General features: G+C 39.0%; 1 protein-coding gene across 14 annotated transcripts in view; it reads right to left on the minus strand.

Moving 5' to 3' along the window:
- Nucleotides 1-20,169, minus strand: part of THRB (thyroid hormone receptor beta) — a 336,578-nt gene that overhangs the window by 291,940 nt on the left and 24,469 nt on the right. For 3 of the 14 annotated variants that reach the window (XM_053669114.1, XM_037143998.2, XM_053669111.1), the window contains exon 1: nt 5,799-6,288. The exons of 8 other annotated variants lie outside the window; for them this stretch is intronic. The gene's annotated coding sequence lies outside the window, so the exon portion shown is untranslated. Of the gene's footprint in view, nt 1-5,038; nt 5,598-5,720; nt 6,289-20,169 lie in introns of those variants that run through there. 3 more of the 14 variants (XM_037143997.2, XM_053669109.1, XM_053669110.1) reach the window with 3 other exon arrangements.

The following is a 20,169-nucleotide window of genomic DNA, read 5'->3' on the forward strand; positions in this document are numbered from 1 at the left end:
TACAACTTTCCAGTCTCCTGTGCTCGCAGGGCACACAATTACGCAATGTTGCCTCTGTTTTTGTAAGGAATCAAGTAATTTTAAAACAACGGTAGATGAGAACTTTTTACCAACACCTATTTTACTTATAAAATTAACAATCATAGCTTCCCCCTTTCCAATAACTTTTCAACTGAAATCAGTGGAATTCTAAAGAACTACATATTTATTTTTAAATTCCATTAGGAAAAATCTGAAGCACTTAATGCATGTTATAAATTATAATACATTACCATGAGAAAACAACCTCCACTCTTCTTATGTGTTATTGAATATTTTATACAATTCATCATTCTGTAACAATTAACTAGGTTTAGTCATAAAAATTCAACTTCTGAACCTAAAAAAAATCTCCACTACTCAGACAGGTCCAAGTGAACCTGCAGTAAACTTAGAGACTTTTTTCACACCACGCCCTTCTTTGAAGTAAGTGGGAAGGTCTGATCTGAAAGGGAACCGGTTTTGTTTTATCTTGCCCTGTTAACATATTAAATCTAAGTTCAATTACAATATGTCAGTTTTCAATTACATAAGCATTGTGACGCAGAGATATTTTTACTCTTTCTACTTTGATTCTCTTTATCCTGTGTCTAATCAGTGACATTAAGACCTTCTTTGGAATGAATGATGGTGGTCACCTTTAATGTAAATTTAAAATTCTACACACCAAAAAAAAGCCTAAGGAATGTGTCCTGGAATGGTCTGATCACTTCTGTGCTCAGGATTTGTCAGTGCCATGCTCTGCACATGGAAGGGGATGGAGAAGGAAGGATCCATATTTTACTGGCCACCTAAATGGCATCATAGGATTCTGAAATATAGAGATAAGTAGTTGCTTCTCGCTGACCAGCAAGATTGCTGCAGATTTCAAGGTGAACATATTTGTCATCAAAATGAAGTAATTCAGCAAAGGACAGGTCCCAGTGACAGAGCCACAGGGGAAACTACACCTGCTTGTTTGTTGGGTGAAGTTTCACCAAAGAGTAGTAGTATCCGCTTGAAGAGTATCAAGCTAGTAAATCATTTAGACAACCCAAATAGGACAGAAATAGGTCAAAGTCAAGGTGGATTAGTCAGGTAACTTTCAGTGATGAGAAAAAGAACCCCAATTTTCAAAAGCTCATCAGAAAAGGAGCTTTAATGGACAGATTCGAAGGCATCTTCTCTAAGGGCCAGGGAGCTCCTCTTGGCCTGGATGCCCACAGCATCTCCATCTGTCGTCCCTGCTTGTCCCTGTTTCCATCTTTTTTTCCACAGACAGATGCCCTTTCCATAAATATGGCCAGTCGCAGCGTGGCTTCCACCAGCTCTGGTGCAGTCACGGGAACGCCCACTGTCCAACCGGTCGTCCCCCATCCTGTGGACCAGCAGATCCTTGATGTCAAAACACTGGTGAGCTGCGCTTTGCTCACAGCGTGCTTTGGAGGTGCTTTGGAGCTCAATCAAACAAGTGGTCATAAACTACACTGACTTCTACTGGGCAGCTTTTCTGTTTTAGAGTATTAAAGGCATTTCTAATACACCATGATTAGAACCATGTAATAAAAATAAGTGTAAGCAAAAAAGACTGGAGGGAAAGACACTAGAGTCCTAAGTTCTATTTGGGAAATGCAATTATAAATGATTTTTCTAATGTCCACTCTCTAACTGTTTTATAATGTAAATATTTTAATAATGAAAGTTTTATTTATATATTTAAAAATTATGCTTACTTTTTGTAAATGCCTACCTAGAAAGTGTCTAATTCTGAGAAGTGACTAATGCAACCTGTATTTTGGGGGTGAAAATAGTAATTTTTAAACAAAATATTTTCTTTCTTGATATAAGGAAATACAAAATATATCACTTTCTATATAAGTATAATAACAATATGCACTATTTTATTAATTATAGAATGTTGATAAATATTCATATTTATTATAACATATAATAAGATATAAAACTGCTATTAATTGTGAATGCCTTCAGACCTTGACAATTTAAGGAAAATAAAGTAAATACTATCATAATCTAATTTCAGTGATTATCGACAAAAATAGGGGTTAGCCTAATAATTAAGAAAATGGCTTATATATAAGAAATAATTGTTATATTCATATATAAACACAAGTCAGGATTCAAAATGCTGGTGCAAAATTCTTTTTTTAATTTTTATTTTATTGATTATGCCATAACAGTTGTTCTATCCCCCCCTTCATTCCCCTCCACCCTGCACCACCCCACCCCCACCATTCCCCTGCTTTAGTTTCAGCAAAACTTTCATTTAGAATGGAAGGACAGATAAAGTGCTTCTCAGATAAGATCAAATTCAAGGCGTTCATCATCACCAAGCTCTTATTAGATGAAATGTTAAAGGGCAAAATTCTTTAAAAATTCTGCATTAGCTGAATATTATTCGGCCTTAAAAAAGAAGGACATTCTGACATAGGCAACAATAGTGCTGAATATTATCCTCAGTGACATAAGCCAGTCACAAAAACACAAATACTGTGTGATTCCACTTATATGGATACTTAGTCAAACCATACAGACAGAAAAAAGCATGTTGGTCTTCAGGGTGTTTCAGGAGGGGAACGTGGAGTTTCTGTTTCATGTGCACAGAGTTTCAGTTTTGCAAGAAGAGTCCTGGCGATGGACCGTGGTGGCAGTTGCACAACAACCTGAATGTACTTAATGCCACAGAACTGTGTATTTAAAAGTGGTTAGGATAGCAAAAGAAAAGTCTTCCCTACAAAAACTGTGATAGCTTAACGCTGAGAAAGGCATACTGCCAAGTGAGATTAAATAATGCCATTTACAATGTTGATAATACTAAGGATCACCTTACGTAACTATATAAATCATTTTTCAGAGACAATTGCTATCCATTAAGAAAGCTAAACTACAAACATCAGCAAGGCTTTTCCTGGCTTGCTCCATCAGATAGAGAAGCAGTCTTACTATTTGGGGGGTTTCATTAAAATAGAGTTGTTTAGTTTACCTCACCTCTTGCCAGGGCCACAACCTGGATATTGGATTCCTGAACTCAGACACACCCCATTAAGTACCTGTCATGCTTTATGAACATAAAGAAAATAGAAATCTTAGCCTTTGAAAGTTTACAACAAATTCAAGTTGTCTGACTACATGTATATTAAAATGGTCAAGAGTTGTTCTGGGTACAGAAATCGAATATTTAAATATAGGAGGCTCCCTGCAGAGAAGAAAAGACTGGTAGCTGGCTCTGGAGAGGAAGGAGAACGCAAGCTAGTGGATGACAGTGAAGGACAATGTGCCATCAGTTAAAAATAAATGACAGAGGAGCCCACACAGAGGGACTGGCTGGGGAGGTGTGAATTTAGAGAATGGCAAACAAACCAGCCAAAACCAGGTCAAGGACAAAGGTAACAGAAGGAAGTGAGAGCAGGAATGGCTTGCGTTTGGAGGCCAAGGCAGAAGTCTGCATTTGATGGAGGGGAGCGACTGGGAAGGCCTGCGGCCATCAGAGGGGTAACAAAGCAGGGGCTGCAAAGTGGGTCCACGCAAAGCAAAGAACGGACACAAGGAAACTAAATAGAAACAATGATTGCAAACCCTTGAATGCAAGCTACTTACAGACATGTTTCATTAGAGGCACAGTGAACAGGATAATGCATTTTCTTTACTTTAAACCTGCTCCCAACTGCCTCCAAGGGTTCATGTGTGCATGACCCATTTTGGAAACCCCGGTAGGCCACGGTCACATTCAAATTCAGTATGCCACACCACTGCCACACTAACCGTTCCCAGGAACGTGGTGGGATGGCTGATGGACAGAAATGGGTTGTTTGACAGGAAATTCCCCCAAACCAAGAAACTCATGATAAAAAATGCAACAGAAAAAAAAGAGCAGTGCTGTATTTTAGCTCAGAAGGGAAAGTAGCTACGTTATTCTCCCTGCTTATTAACAGGCCAACGTTTAGACCAACAGCTCTAACTGGCAGTGGAATTTTTGACTTTCTCTTCTGAAAACTGTAAGTCAGGCTAACGCTTTTCTGCATAATGATTGTCTACAAATGCAGTGACAATTTGTATTGGGTTTAGAGGGGCAGATGAAGATTTTTCAAAGTAGGGTGGCCAGTTTAAAGAAGCCTTGTCTTTTAGGTAAATACTAGAGATAGAGATGGAGATAGATATAGATATAGATATAGAGATATAGATAGAGACACACACATATACATTTGTGTATATGTGTGTGTATATATGGCATTTGTGTAGAAAGTCTCACCAGTATTTGCCTCCTTTGAGTTAAGATATTCAAGTAGGCCATATACTGGTGAGACTTTCTACGTGAATGCTAGTTTTAGTAATTACGTACTAATGGAGAAGAAAAGAGAAGATTACATTTGGATGAATAATAGGAGCTTTAAAAAGATACGACTTGGCTTTTAGGTTCTTAATGGAACTGCTTTGATGTAAAACGAATAATTATAGAGGTGGAAATAAGATAATCCAGGCACTCAGATGAGCATCATAAGAATGAAGGAGCGAAGAAAGGGAGGAGGAGAGAGGGAGGAAAGAAGAGGGAAGGAAATTAGACCCCTTCGAACACAGTAGCACAGCTGAATTATTTAATATTCTTACCTATACAATGGAAAATCTTGTTAATTCTTTAAGAAATAAAACTTCCATGGGTATGCCTTAACTCAAGGATCATTTGATATTTATTCATTGCCTGAAAAGTCTTGGTACTAATTTTTGAGAAGTAAAGACTGAAAAAGTGATTCCTACAGATGGGTACGTAAGCGGACAGCGAGATCTCTAGCAGAACCTGTACTTACACACTGGCAGCCCCCCCAAAAGCTGATTTGTCCCAACGTTCATCCTGTTTCTGAATGTTTAGTTATAAGTTTCAAAGTCTGAAAGATATCTTCTCACAAAAAATGGCATTTTCTTCCCCTTTGTGCATTTGTGTACATAGTCTACACTTTTTGTGAACCATTCTTTACTTTTATTCTTTAAAGTGTACCACCTGACTTACCTGTAAGATCTTCAGTCTCAATTCATGAAAACCCTTGCACTTGTTTTTCCTAAAAACTCGAACATGGGTTTCTGAGTTAGACAATGAACTTCATCCTTTTGTACAAATTAAACCAGGAGTTATAAAGTAGTAGGTAAATGAAAAACTGGGTTTAAAAACAAGACCAAAAACTGTCCAATCTATAGCAGGCTCAGCTTTTTTTTTTTGAGAGCGAGATTAAGGTGAGTGCAGTCAAGTGGTATGAAGGTCACCAAACAAAATGTTGCAATCTTAAAGTGCCATTGATGTGCAGACCCTGTTCAGCAGCAGCTTTAGAGTAATTCGTGTGACTCTCTATTCATTAATGTTTCACCCCAAACCATTCATAAATGCACACGACATTGGTATGTTACATTTGCAGTAAAATGTTTTAAAAATTAGACTTTTTTCTTTAAATAAAAATTCTTTATATAACTTTTTAAAATCTGGCTTCCTATACCCAGCTTTGGTGAGAGGACACAGAATTCCAGAGTTTGTGTCTACATGATAGATATGAGCTCTGACAAGTCTGTCCTCTGTCCTTTAATTACTCATTATACACCTGCTGACAATGTTAAATTACCAAAGGGTTTCAGTTGGAAGTTGTCTGATTTTCACAGGAAGGAGCAGAGAGCCACAAGCCACCACACAGCACCACAGGTACCTGGAGCTTTCGAAGTCACAGCCAGAAGGAAGCGTTCCTGATACGGGGACCTCCCTCCAGCTGCCACCCACTCCTGACCTGCTGTTTTCCTGTTGGTACTGACAGCTCCACGCAGAGCAAACAACAGCTCCCGCTCTGAATGGAGAGGCTCATCTTCTCAGTCCATACTGCCAGTGCAACCCAGAGAGTCAACTAGGGCGTGAGTCAGACTTGCAGCTGATAAGCACAAAGCTGACCTTTACACCTCGGCCTTTAGTTACTAGAGCATTGGGTTATTTCACTTGGTGTTTGCTCAACAGTCACAGGATCACGAGGGTCCACGTTCACCGAGGTGGGGCGAACCTGAGAACCTTGCTCCAACTCCCACGTTGCAATTGATAGAAGAAGGTTGGGGGATGGGCCAGGAGAGGCCTCAAACCCCAAGTCACAAGCACCCCATGTCACCAGCCATTAGAACGCGTCCTTTAGCATCTAGAAATCATTGGAGTACACAAGTCTGCTGACTGGCTCTTAGCCACCTGCTTCGGAAGGAATGAGAGTCTTTGGACCCAGGAGGGCAAGCATTTTCTCTTCATTTTCACCTGTCACAGTGCCACACTGATGCTAGAACTTGAGGCAAAAGGTAACATCAGCAGTACTCATCCTGTCGTTACTAGAAATATAATATTGTCTTTATCATGGAGTTTTTGCATTGATTCTGATATTTTGAAATATGGCATTAAAACAGTATTTATCTTGATCACTTAGTTTTTCGGTGCCTAAGGTGAGTGGCCTCATTTGCCTCATCTTAGTCCTGGCCTACTCTGTCACCACACTGTTTTTATTTTACATTTTCATTTAAAACTGGTAGCAGATCTAGGCAGGGCAGCGGAGCTACAGCTGGGGTAAGAAAGAGAGAAGAGCCCAGAGCACACAGGAAAAGCATCATGGAGCATCTCCCACGTGTCAGGTACTGTGCTAGACCTGTGATGTACATTCTTTCTGGTCCTCACCTATGGAGAAGATACTGGGAGACGGCCCCCCAAAATAGTGCATTGTCTTCTGAAGGGTGGGCCCCTTGTAGGGGGTGGGCTTCCCCTCACTCGGGATCCATCTGTGTCAGAGTACCAGTGGGCGTTGTTCTGAGAGGCTGCATTTGGGTCAGTGGTGTTTTTGGAGACTCTTCCATCCCGTTTGCCCATTTCACGATGGCCAGTGTACGAGCACACCCGCCCACACGGTGCTGCGTGTTCAGCAGTTCTGGACTCAAACCGTCAGGACCCTGGTGCCTCACCCTCCCTCCCTAGTCGCATGATCTCGCCCTGAGCAACTTTTTTTTCCTTCAGATGAAAAAAATTCCTCCAAGGGCAACATTTTGCCGATGTGAAGGAGGTGAAACTAAAAATGGCAGAAGCACAAAGAGGCATCGAAATTGACGATTTCAAAATCTGTTTTGAGCAGTTGGAGAAAATGTCTCGAAAAGTGTATTGCATCAAATGAAGAGCACTTTGAACGTGACTGAAATTTACACAGGTAGGAATAAATATACATTTTTTAAATAAATAAATTCCATTTTTTGGGTCCCCTCTCATACACTAATCTCCAGTTGAGGAAGCTAAAGTTTTGAAAACTGTGTTCTTTCCACTTTTCCTCCATTCCAGGTACTGGCCATACAAACTTTCTGTTACTCAAGACAGAAACTGGGAGTTGCCCATGACTCCTCCTCTCCATCCCATTGAATCTATGACCTGTTCTTTGAGCACCTGTAACTGTTTGTGGACACCCAAACAGGAAATGGGAGAGGTCAAAAGATGGTCTGATAATAATTTCCACACTCTTTTGGCCATATCTTCCACCTCTTTGAGGAAGATCAGTCACCAAATTGTTTTGATGTCCCATTGGCCAGTCACAAGGTTGAATTATTGCAAGTGCTGACGGTTTTGTAAATGTATCAAGTACATTTCAGTTTCATCCTGAATGCAAGCCCAATCTCTAGCCCAGGACCAGATTCCACTGCCTAACACCTCACTGTTGTATAGCTCATGTGCATCACAAACTAGTATGCTCTAAAACAAACTTCTTGATCTTCTCCTCAAGGGCTGCTTCTCTCCAGTTTCCTCCACCTCAGGGCCTGGCAGTGTCAATCACCTGGTCCTCCAACCAGAAGCCTAGCAGTTGTCTTTGACATCTCATCCTCTTCCCCATCCAAACCATAACCAACAGCTGTCCATTTACGTAGGAAAAACAGTACCAACAACAAAACCTACTGAAGCATTCACTATGTGCCAGGTATATGATGCACATGGGGCATTATTAACTCATTCAATTTTCATACCTCTATGAGATGATTCCTATTATTATTTCTACTTTACTACAAGGAAAATGGCGGCATAGAGAGCTAGTTTGCCAGTGGTCATTCAGCTAGTAAGAGAAGGGGTTAATATTCTAACCTAGAAAATGTACTCGCACCCATGACATCAAAATAATCTCAAATCTGTTCACCTTATTGGTCTTCCACTGCCCCATCTTGGCCCAAGCTCTCATCATGGCTCACCCAGGCAACTGCAAATGCCCCCTAAGGGCTCATTTCGGTTCTATTTCTACCTGACTTCCACACATCAATCTTCACGAAGCAGCCAACATGCTTTTTTAAAATTAGTATCAGATCATGTCATTTCCTCTGCTAAAATCCTCAGAACCACTCAACTATTTCCTGAACAAAATTCAAACTCCTTACTGTGGCCTACAGCCTCCTGTGTGAACTGGCTCCTGCTCTGTTCTTAGTTTTGCCTCCTGCCCCTCTCCACGTCATTTACGACCTTTCTAGCTCACTGGCCTTCTTACCCTTCCCTGGACTTAGCAAACTCTTTCCCGCCTCCTAGTCTCTGCCCGTGCTATTCAGTGTGCCAGCATGCTTTCCTGCCCTGGTGGCTCGCTCCACCCATCCTCCCTCTGTGTCAGGTTACTTCCCTGACCCCTCAGCCTAAAATAGATCTCCCTAGTATTCTCTCTTAGCACCCTCTTCTTTCCCCTCCTAGCAATTTTGAACACGTTGTCATTCTGCATTTATTTGCCTTTTCACTTGTTTATTGCCTGTAAGCTTCAGGAGGAACAACCGATGTCTGTTTTATCCACCACCTTACTCCAGCCCCTAGACCAGAACTTGGAATACGAACAGTGCAATTATTTGTTCAATGAATGAATTAATCCTGGGACAGCCCTTTAAAAACTTTTGCAAATTAACTAAAAAAGGCACTTAAATAAATATAATCGATTTTAGGAAGAGAGATCCTTAAAAAGAAGAATGTAAATGTAAATAAACATATATACATACACATATGTACATAGGTATGTATTCCACTTCTTTATTTATGACATGTGAACAAAAATTATTAAACCAAATATTCAATACTTGGAACATACATAGAAGAAAATAATAAAAGAAAATCTCTAAAGAATTATTTTTTGAGAAATCTTATGGCATATTTTAACTTTCTAAAATGTTCTTTTGTTATAGCTGTCAATCCCAGTGAGGTGAGAACCAAACTTTCAACTGTTCTTATTTAATCCCGAGACTTAGTGGTGTTCTGTAAGTATCTGTGAATAATAAACTATGGACAATTTCTATCACATATCTTCTGACTACTTATTTCTCTTCCTAACTTAGACAGTGAATTTTTTATTGGTGCCAAATCTCTCATCAGGAAATAGCTGAACCATTTATTGTACATGATTTTCTATGGTCCTGCTGTGTCATAGATATTTTAGGAATAAAGACAGATTCTGTATGTGTCTACTAGGCAATTATTTGGCTTGAGATCAAGGTACCTATTCTTTAGGATTTCAAGTCTTTAAAACAAAAAGAAAGTAAATGGGAGAAACATTTTGCAAATTGCATATCTGACAATGGATTTGTATCTAGAATGTATAAAGAATACATTAATAAAAATACAACACAATTCAAAATCAGCAAAGTATGTGAGAGAGCATTTCTCCAAAATAGGCCATAGAGGATATGCAAATAAAAACTATAAGAGGTCACTTTATACCCACTAGAATAGTAATAATAGAAAACGGAAAACATTAATCATTGGTGAGGATGAGGAAAAATTGGAACCCCCATATACTGTTGATGGACATGTAAAATGCTGTAGCACTTTGGAAGACAGTCTGACAATTCCTCAGAAATGGTCTGGTAAATCTAAAGTTACCATATGACCCAGCAGTTCTCCTTCTAGGTACACACTGAAGGTAAATGAAAGCACATGTCAGCCCCAACTTGCACACAAATGTTGATAGCAGCATTTGCATAACAGCCAAAAGGTGGAATGAGACAAATATACATCAACTGATGGACGGAAAATAAGACATGGTATAAGCATATTCAGCACTAAAAAGAAATAAAATACTGATACATGCTACACCATCAATACATCTTGAACATGCTGCTAAGTGAAAAAGGGCCAGTCACAAAAGGCCATGTATTATATGATTTCACATATACGAAATGCCCAGAACAGGAAAATTCATAGAGACATGAAGTAGACTAGTGGCTGTGTTGGGTGGGTCAGGGAGGAGGAGGAGTTCAAAATAAGTACCAGTTTCTTTGGGGGGTGATACAAATAATATAAAATTACATAGTGGTGATGGATGTACTGCTCTGACTATGATTTCAAGAAACTACTGAATTGTATACACTTAAAATAAGTAAATTGTATGCTATGTGAATTGAATCTCAATAAAGCTGCTATAAAAAGTAACAAAAATCTAGTATTTACTATAATTTAAAAGTAGACATATGCTTGGCTATTACAAGTACCTATATGGCTTTAACCAAAGAAAATTTATAATTTGCTTTCACGCACAAAAGATGAGTTTTAGATAAAACTTTCTCACAGAGAATTTGTGATCTCTCTCTGTTCTTATAATTTTTGGTCTCTTATCTCTGCCATTGTTTAGAGGCAAGCTGGAAATCCTAGAGCCAGACTTATAGAAGAGCAGAGTGGGAAAAAATGTAAGAGATCATGATTTTAAAGTAAGGAAACTAAGACCCAGAGAGAATAAACATCCCCCCCCTGAAGATCATAAAGTTAATGAGAATTAGAGCTTTCCAGATCAAAGCTTTATATTTTTTAAATATTTTACTTATTTATTTTTAGAGAGGGGGAGGGGGGAAGAAAGAAACTTCAATGTGTGGTTGTCTCTCATGTGCCCCCTACTGGGAGTCTGGCCTGCAACCCAGGCATGTGTCTGACTGGGAATCAAAGCAGTGACCCTTTGGTTCACAGGCCAGTGCTCAATCCACTGAGACACACCTGCCAAGGCCCCAAAGCTTTTATTTTTAAAATTTTCAACAGCACCATACAAATGTACAGTAGTGAATGGCATTTTCCAAAACAGACCCAGGACAGAGTTGTACGCAACTAAGTCCCATGAGTAGGTAAGGAACTCCACTCAAAGTATGAAGACAGCAAGGATGAAGTCCACACAGTTCTCGCTTCTCCTCGAATCCATTCCTTCAATAAGCCTTGCCTGAGTACTTGGCCACGTGCTAGCCACTATAGGAATAAGGACTTTCTTGAAGACACCAAAAACAAGGGAGTTTAGAGTGGGTCTCTAACGTCGAGAGTTAGGTCTTCTTTGGTGCTGGACACTGGGATTGGTTGTCTCCATTACTCAGTCCCTACACAGTGGGAAAGGCATTGCAAATGGGATGTTCATTTGGATTCTGAATTCTCTCTTTGACCTTCCCAGCAAAACTGTTCTTTGCCTACCTCTAACCTGCTCTCGAGACCCTGAGAAATATCACCCAATTTGAGGGCTTCAATTACCCCATATATTCCGTGGGCTTCAGTGAGAAACATGAATTAAAAGGTGATTTGGTTTCTTAGTGTTGCCAGGAGTGGAAAATGCGGCGTCACTTCAGTACTCATGGTTCAGTTTAAAACACTGGTATTGATACAATACATAAAAAAATTAATCAGACTAAGTCAATGTATTCAGGTGAGAATTTTACCCCAAAGTTTATTTTTTTTCATTTATATTTCTTTGCTACCTCTCCTTTCCTGTTTTCCTTGGTCAGAAGGTCTAAACTGCCTAAGAGATTCTGGCTTCCTTCCAAGGTGATACTTTATTAACAGGCAGAGAAGAGAGCTGTTTTATAAAATTCAGTGGAGGACAGGACTGACTTTTACTAGTGCGTTGGTTGGCCACGGAGGATGCCTGGATGTGTGAGGCCCGAGGCTGCTGTAAGTAGGGCGGAGAATGTGGGGCTACGGTTTCGAAATCTCTAGTATTGCCGTCCTCTCTAAAATGCATTTTTAAAGCATTTTATCAGCCACTTCACTGAATTTTTCTGCAAGTGATTATCTTCTCACAGAGCAAAAAAGAAAGCATATGGTCTTTTTAGATTCTCAGAGCAAGGCATTTAAAAATCAGTTGAAAGTGTTTATGAAGCTTATAGGAAAGAGTTCATTCAGTCTCTTTGGTCGTCCCCAGGTAGAAATAGCCTTAAATGGAAACCAGGTTCTTCTTTATTTTGAGGAAGAGGAAGTAGAGCTTTGTACATAGTAGTGTGTTAAGTGTGTTTGTCTTCCTTCCCCTGCATGTACTCTATCCAGGTTGATTAGTAATACTCTCCCAGAGTTTCTATGCATTTGACCATTCCATAGTGTCCATTCTGGGTAGAGAGTAAAGGGCCAAAGGTAGTAAATTGTAAATTCATCTGATACCTGATTTGTTTGTCATTCTAGAACTAGTTTTAAGAGATGATGAAACTAGCACCAATTGTGGCATTTGGAGTTTTTGGTGTCACAAATTGGCAAATCCCACCTCATTGTGTTCCACATTAGGCTCTATTGGACTGTTCTGTGTTTGGAAGAAAGCAGGGGAGGGACGGATGATAATCACAGTTGAAAGGAGCTGAGGACACTTTCTTGGCCTATACTCTTCTCAAACCACAGGCCCATTTTCCCAGGGAAGGGATTTGCTTTCAGAGAAAGGCTGGGCAGGTTCGGAAGCTCCGTGAACTCTTCAAGGTCATAATGATGGCGAGTATTCAGTCAACACTTCGGTGTTTTAAAGCAGGGCTTTCCAGACATTGATGAACCACCTGTGCATCCTGGTAAATGCAGATACTGGCCTAGCAGGTCTGGGGTCCTCTGAGACTCTGCATTTCTAACAAGCTCCCAGGGGCTGCCTATGGGACTGGCCCAGAGTTGGCATCAGGATAGCAAGGTTCTGAGGAAATGCAGCAAGGTGAAAGAAAACAAACACAAAAACACTTTGCGGCTAAACAACAGTCCTTGTGGGCTGATACCTGCCAGATGAATTATTTCAGGATAATTTTTCAAGCTGTCTTGGAGCACACCTAGCGAGCTCAAGTCCCTGTAACTTTTCCAGAAGACAGACATTATGGTCTGTAGTTAATATTCAACTGCCTTTGTGTATTTGAAAAAAGGAGCTTTCTTCTCCCTGACTGCAATCTCATTGCCTCTCGGGGAGTTGGACATTTTCAACCCTTTGAGGCCACTCCGCAGGGTACTAGTTAGTGCATTGGCTGCTAATAATTTAGTTATTAGTTTCAATTTCCTCCATCAAATCTTTTAGAAATGTCAGAATTGACTGAGTCAAGCATCCCCTCCCACCCCACAGTGCAGTAAATGTTGTAGCCTGAAAGAATGAACGTTACTTTTGTGAAAACCCAATTTACTGCTCTGAGAATTAGACTCATATTGTCTTAAAAGAGAGATCAAACCCCAAACCAGGAGAGACTGAGAGAGCCATCCATGGAGGTATGGCTTTTAATTCTTAAATATCTTATAAATATTCCAAAAGGCACAAGACAATGTACCTAGTTTTTACATAAATGCTTATCATGTAAAAATTAACTGACAGTGTATTTATTTATTTGTATTTGGTGGGAGCACAATGCCACATTTTTACTTTCAAAGCACATCTCAGTAAATAGAGCAAAAGAGTTAAACCTGAGCCATTCAATTGTAAGAAATCTAAACCACATAGACAAGGCCTAACATCTTACCCACTGTCCCCATTACCCGATTCCCATTTTCCCTAAAAAGAATATAATTCTATGTACTCTAAGATTTCATTTAGCACATTTTCTTAATGGCATTTTAGAATGTACTATCTGGTAAACTCAAATAGCAGAATAGAAAAGTGAAAATATCAGGCTTATCTACTATGTAACTTATCTATCTAAAATTAAGCAGAAGCATTTTCTTTTCTTGTTTTATACCATCGTGGAAAAAAATAAATACAATGGTCTAAATTATAAAACTAATATCAGCATCACAGAGTTCAGAGATGATCAGAGAAATTGCACTGAAAAGCAACTTACTCTCAATTATATGCATTAATGATGGGAGTTTTGATAAAGGAAATTTTTAAATCATTGTGTTAATTTTGTAATCTTCATATATTTTTTTGCACCAGATTCTTTCTTTTTAACATGTTGGACTATTATTTAAATATTCAAAGAATTATCTTTTGTTTCCTTAATCTACCCTTATCTAAGTAGGGAGAACATGAAAGTTTTACTTCATATTTCACTAAGTAATTATTGGATTCCTTGAAAGTTAATTATTTGGGCATGAGATTGTATCTCAGAAATTATTCTTTGGTTATGATTCAGTGTCAGCATTAACATCTTTAGGGGCCTGTCCGGAGCTGTCTGGTTCCAGAAGAAACGAGGGACAGACACAATGTCTAACAAGTGTTACCCGCCCTCTTCGTTTTCATTAACTAATAGTTTGTCCCCACAACAGTGTCACAATTTTAGTTGATAAGCAGGCCATGCCTTCCTCTTCTAGGCTTAGTTGTAGTTCAGCAAAAGATTCCAGAAGATTGAAAAATTGTAAAGACCCAAATATAGGGGTTTTCAGGCCAGAGACTCTATTTTCTGAAATGTGATTTTAAATTGTGCGTATCATTTCAAATATACCATTTTCTAGGCAATAGTACAGATTCTCAAGCAGTTCTATAAAACCCCAAAGGTTAAGAATCACTGCTAATAAAGAAAACTCCAAGAAACCAAATTAATTCATCAGAATCACTTTGGAGAGATGGGCCCCAGTCTTGGGTTCTGGAGTGAGACAGACCTGGGTTCAAGTGTGCATCCTGCCACCCACTCACTGTGCCACCTCAGGCTAGTTACTTAACCTCTCTGAGCTACAGTTTCTTTCTCTATAAAGTGGGGATAAAACCAGTGCCTACCTCCTGTGCTGTTGTGAAGATTAAGTGTAATGTTTGTAAAGACACTGGCACATAGCTAGCCCATAATATAATTTCAATAAATAGTAGTTGCTATTATTATCACTGTTATTATTATTTAATTTATTTGCATTATAAAATACACTGTGAATACAGACGCATTATCTATCAAGTAATAAGGCAGATTATTCTAAAACATCTTCCAGTTGTCTAATGGATGTGGCTAATTAGCAGTGATTAATTCATTTTTTGACCAAGTCAGAGCTAAATAGATCTGTCCTCTAAAACGATCTAATTTTATTCAGCTTTAACTCTAGTTGATGTTGAATAAATAACTCTGAATTTTGACATGAAATAACTCTGAGTGTTAAAGATTCACTGTCTTTCCAAGAGTTCCCTAAATTATAGAACAACTATGATTTCTACATGCAGGGGTTTTCATACCTCATTTTAAATACATAAGGCTTTATTTTCAGCTCTGTTCAAGACATCTTTGTGTTGAAGAACAGTGGTGCTTTCTCACATGGCCATGAACGGGAGTTAGCAGATGTTACAGTGCATCCCCGTCAGGGCACATGCCTGGGATGCAGCCATGCCCCTGTTTGGAGGTGTGTGAGAGGCAACCAATGGATGGTTCTCCACACATCAACGTTTCTCTCCCTCCTTCTCTAAAATAAATACATAAAATCTTAAAAAAATAAAAATGGATGGTTAACGATTAAAAACTTGTCAGCACTGTGATATCCTGGACAAAGTCCTAGAAGGCGAGCGTTTGAGATCAAAGGCCAAGACACACAGGCAGATTGAAATGATAACCTCGGACAAGTTACCTCCTTCTTTTGAACCAAATATTGTTCCTCGGAGCTGACAGGGTTAGAATAAATGACCCCTCTGTTTCTTTCTAGTCTGACACTCTAAAATTCCTGGTGTGTGGCCACCGGTTGCAGAGAACTTTTTGTTTTTCAATCTAGTTCACGAAGGTTAAGTGGTGCCATGAGACTGACATTGAATGGCATCCTTTTATTTTCAACTTCTCTTGTATTTTCTAAAGAATAATAGATGTTGCTGAATAATTTTAAAGGATGCTATTTATTTGATAATTTAAAAGTAAAAGGAAAAATCATTTGAACTGGGTAAGGGGTTGAACATAAATATGGGCTCACAAACAAATTTGAACAGTTTGGTAAACACTGGTACAAACAAAATCAATTTAAAAAAATCACATGATTAATAGCCATAACTCTGGAGTAATTAATTAAAGTCAAATAGAACTGACTCTTGTTTGAGAAGTAGATGGTTTTCTTCAGAAAATTCTCAAATGTGAAATCCTTTGAATTGAATGGAACTATTACCGCATTTCGGGAGCAAGGTATTGCTAAGATTGCACATTGGTCTAAACTATTAGATATCAGGAAAATACCTACATGATTCATTTTTTAATGGTAACCAGTAGCAAGGAAACCAGGTTGCTTGAAGCCTCAATTCCAAAAGAAAAAAAATGCTTTCAATTACTATCTTTTGGCCCTGTGTCTAAAACCAATGCACCCAATCCCGCTTTCCCTGAGCCCTGTGAAATACAGAGGAGAGAAAATTCTTCTTCCCTGCCCAGATTCTTCCCCTGGAACTAGTGGGCTCTTGAGCTGCCAATGAGAAGTTTCCTCGAGGTGCTTTTTAAAGGCTCCTGAAAGGCTGCAGCAGTGACCCAGAAGCCTGGGAAAAATCCCCAGTTTCTCAGGCTACCAGCCCCACCCCCTTCTGGGCAAGGCACCCGGCTGAGTGAAGCTAGAACCTACAGCCTATCTGCTTCTGCACAAGAACAGGAACAAATTTCCACCCACACCATGTAACCCCTGCTTCTGTCACTGCTACAGGGTTACACAACTTGGCTCTTCTCCTGGACGGAGGGGACGCTCGGCCCACAGTATCTATTTGAGCCCTGCTCTTGAAAAAGAGATTGCTTTGGCCTGATTAGTGAGAACATGGGCTGTTGGCTGTACGTAGTGAGGGCCAGTTAAGAGGGGAGGAAGGAGTCTCTGAAACCTGAACAGAATGTTAAATGGACTAAGATTTCCACACAACTTTGTAGATAATGTGTTTGAAGGCAAGGAGGGCTCTCTTCACACCATCTCATTTCTAAATTTGATAACAGGAGACTTCCGCCAAGATGGAGGCATAGGTGGAAGCACTGCACCTTCTCACACAACCAAGTTTAAAAACAACAAAGTTTTAGCAACAAAAATGCAGCCAAACCACAGAAAATTGAACTACACGGAAGTCTGACAACAATGAACCCTTCAGCCAAACCGGTAAGAGGGGCAGAGCCAGCAGCAGAGTGAGACTTCCAGGAAATTCAGGAAGCTCAGAGAGTCCCAAAGAAGGTGGACCCAAGAAGGAACACACCAAGACACATCATAATTATATTAGCCAAGATTAAAATGAAAGAGAGAGTTCTAGAAGCAGCAAGCGATAAGGGGTCAGTCACCTACAAAGGAGTTCCCATCAGACTGTCAGCAGATTTCTCAAAAGAGACCTTACAGGCAAGAAGGGGCTGGACAGAGGTATTCCAAGTCATGAAATCCAAAGACCTACAACCAAGATTGCTTTATCCAGCAAAGCTTTCATTTAGAATGGAAGGGCAGATAAAGTGCTCCTCAGATAAGATCAAATTCAAGGAGTTCATCATCTCCAAGCCCTTATTATATGAAATGTTAAAGGGACTTACCTAAGAAAAAGAAGATAAAAAAGATGAACAGTGAAAGGACAGCAAACTCACAGTTACTAAGAACCACACCTAAAACAAAACAAAGAGGACAGCTAGATCAGGAGCAAAACCATAGAAATGAAGATCACATGGAGGGTTAGCAACAGGGGAGTGGGAGAAGGAGAAGGGGGGAGAAGGTACAGAAAATAAGTAGCATAGATGGTAGGTAGAAAATAGATGAGAGGGAGGGCAAGAATAGTATGGGAAATATAGAATCTAAAGAACTTGAGACACGTGGTCACAAACTAAAGGGGGGGAATGGTGGGGAGGGGTGTACAGGGTGGAGGGGAATGAAGGGGGGAAATAGAACTGTAATGACATAATCAATAAAATATATTAAAAAATAAATTTGATAACAGGTGATATTATATTTTAAAAAGCGTGGGTAATTATGTTACTGCTACGTGAAGCAAGTTTAGAAATAATACAGGCTGTTTAGGTAATTTTCACTGTGATTAGAAATTGCTTCAGAAGTGTTTTTGACGTGGGCCCGGAGTCTCACAGAAGCCAAACTACTTCCCAAGGATTAGGAGCTGTCAGCAAATATTGCCAACTGTTCTCTGAGTATTAATGAACAAAAGTACTTGTTTAAGTCACATTACCACCACTCAGGACACTGATACAGCCAGACGTTCAATGCTACATCCTTCATGAAAGAGTTCTTGACACTGATGGATGGAGACTTGACTCGGGGTAGTGAACACACAATACAATATATGGATGATGTGTTATACAATTGTACGCCTGAAACCTATATAATTTTACTAATCAATGTCAGGCCAACAAATTCAACAAAAAATGCCTCAGAATACCCTTAAAAATAATTTCATTAACTTGATAAATATAATGCATTGCAACACAAATGTCCAGATAAAGATAAATTTAGGTCATTAAATTTTGACCCAAATAATCAATGATGATGATGCAGTCTTTTTTTAAAGTGTCCCCTTAATGTCTTATTTAACCTAAAGTGAATATCGTTACTTTGGTTCTATTTTAATTCATATTTACCTGATATATCTTTTACCATCCCATGACTCTCAAAGATTTTGAGTCACTATGTTTTAGGTATGATGCTTGCAAATAGTACAATAGTAAAATATGTGGCTGGAGCTCATATTTTTATTATTTATTTATTTATTTATTTATTTATTTATTTATCTATCTACCTATCTATCTATTTATTTCTTATCAATGTATGGTTGCCTCTTGTGGGTCCCCAGCTGGGAACTGGCCTGCAACCCAGGCACGTGCCCTGACTGAAAACTGAACCACGATCATGTGGTTCACAGGCCCGTGCTCAATCCACTGAGCTACACTAGCCAGGGCTGGAGCTCATATTTTTATGCACTCTGGTGATCTCTTCTTTGAACGGGAGAGTTTAGTTGTTTTTTTTCCTTCTTTCCTGCTATCTATTGAATTAATTGAATTTGCTTGATTCCACTGGGTTGGAAGTCATTCCATTCCTATGGAAGTTATTCCTAAATTTGAATGCTAACCAAAATCTAAAGAAAATCATTCTCTCTGTTCTCTCCTGGAATAATACAAAGACTGTGGAGACCATTACTTCCATCTCTTTCTCAGCCCATGCTATCATGGTAGTTAAGTTCTGTATTATTCCTGACAAACACTCATCACAAACAGTTACTATTACTGTTGTTGTTGATTTTACCAACAGTGCTTATCTATATTTCCTATTATACTAATTTCTTTACTCACTATTTTTCCCTGCAACCTCTGCCAGTTTTCTGAGTTCAGTTCTCTCTCCTCATTCTATTATACCCTTTAGCACTTCTTTCAACAAGGTTAATTAACCCACTCTTACTTATCTAGTCAATTTTTAATGTATCCTCAGTTTTTAGTTAGATTGGGTTAGCCAAAAATTTCATTTGGCTTTTCCCATAAGCTGGCTCTAGTAGCAGTTAGTTGTCTTTAACTGCATTTGAAACAATTTTGTTAGATTGTTCTGTGACAGCTGTCCTATCAACATGCATTTAAAAAAACTTATCAAAATTGGTGAATTTTTGTCTAGCCATTTTAATATTTAGGAAGGAAAAAATAAGCAACATTTTTGGCATATTATGCTCTATTATTTCAAGAAAGGTAAAAATGTAACTGAAACACAAAGATTTGTGCAGTGTATGGAGAAGGTGCTGTGACTCATCAAATGGGTCAAAAGTGTTTTTTTTTGTGAAGTTTCACGTAAATGTCTTGCCCCACAGTCAGGTAAACCAGTTGAAGCTGATAGCCATCAAACTGAGATGTTAATTGAGAACAATCAACATTATACCACTCAGGAAATAGCCAACATACTCAAAATATCCAAATCAATAAAATTATTGCTGTAAATTAAAAGTGTGTCTTTTATTTTATAGGAAAAAAACACGTGAACTCTTTGGCCGACCCAATACTCTAGCCAGTATGAAATTCTGTGTCGACAATTTTGCTCAGCTTTTTGAAAATCACATTCTGCTGGTA

The sequence above is a fragment of the Artibeus jamaicensis genome, unplaced genomic scaffold, assembly GCF_021234435.1.
Source record: "Artibeus jamaicensis isolate MK-2021 breed Jamaican fruit bat unplaced genomic scaffold, CSHL_Jam_final contig_519, whole genome shotgun sequence".
Lineage (NCBI taxonomy): Eukaryota > Metazoa > Chordata > Mammalia > Chiroptera > Phyllostomidae > Artibeus > Artibeus jamaicensis.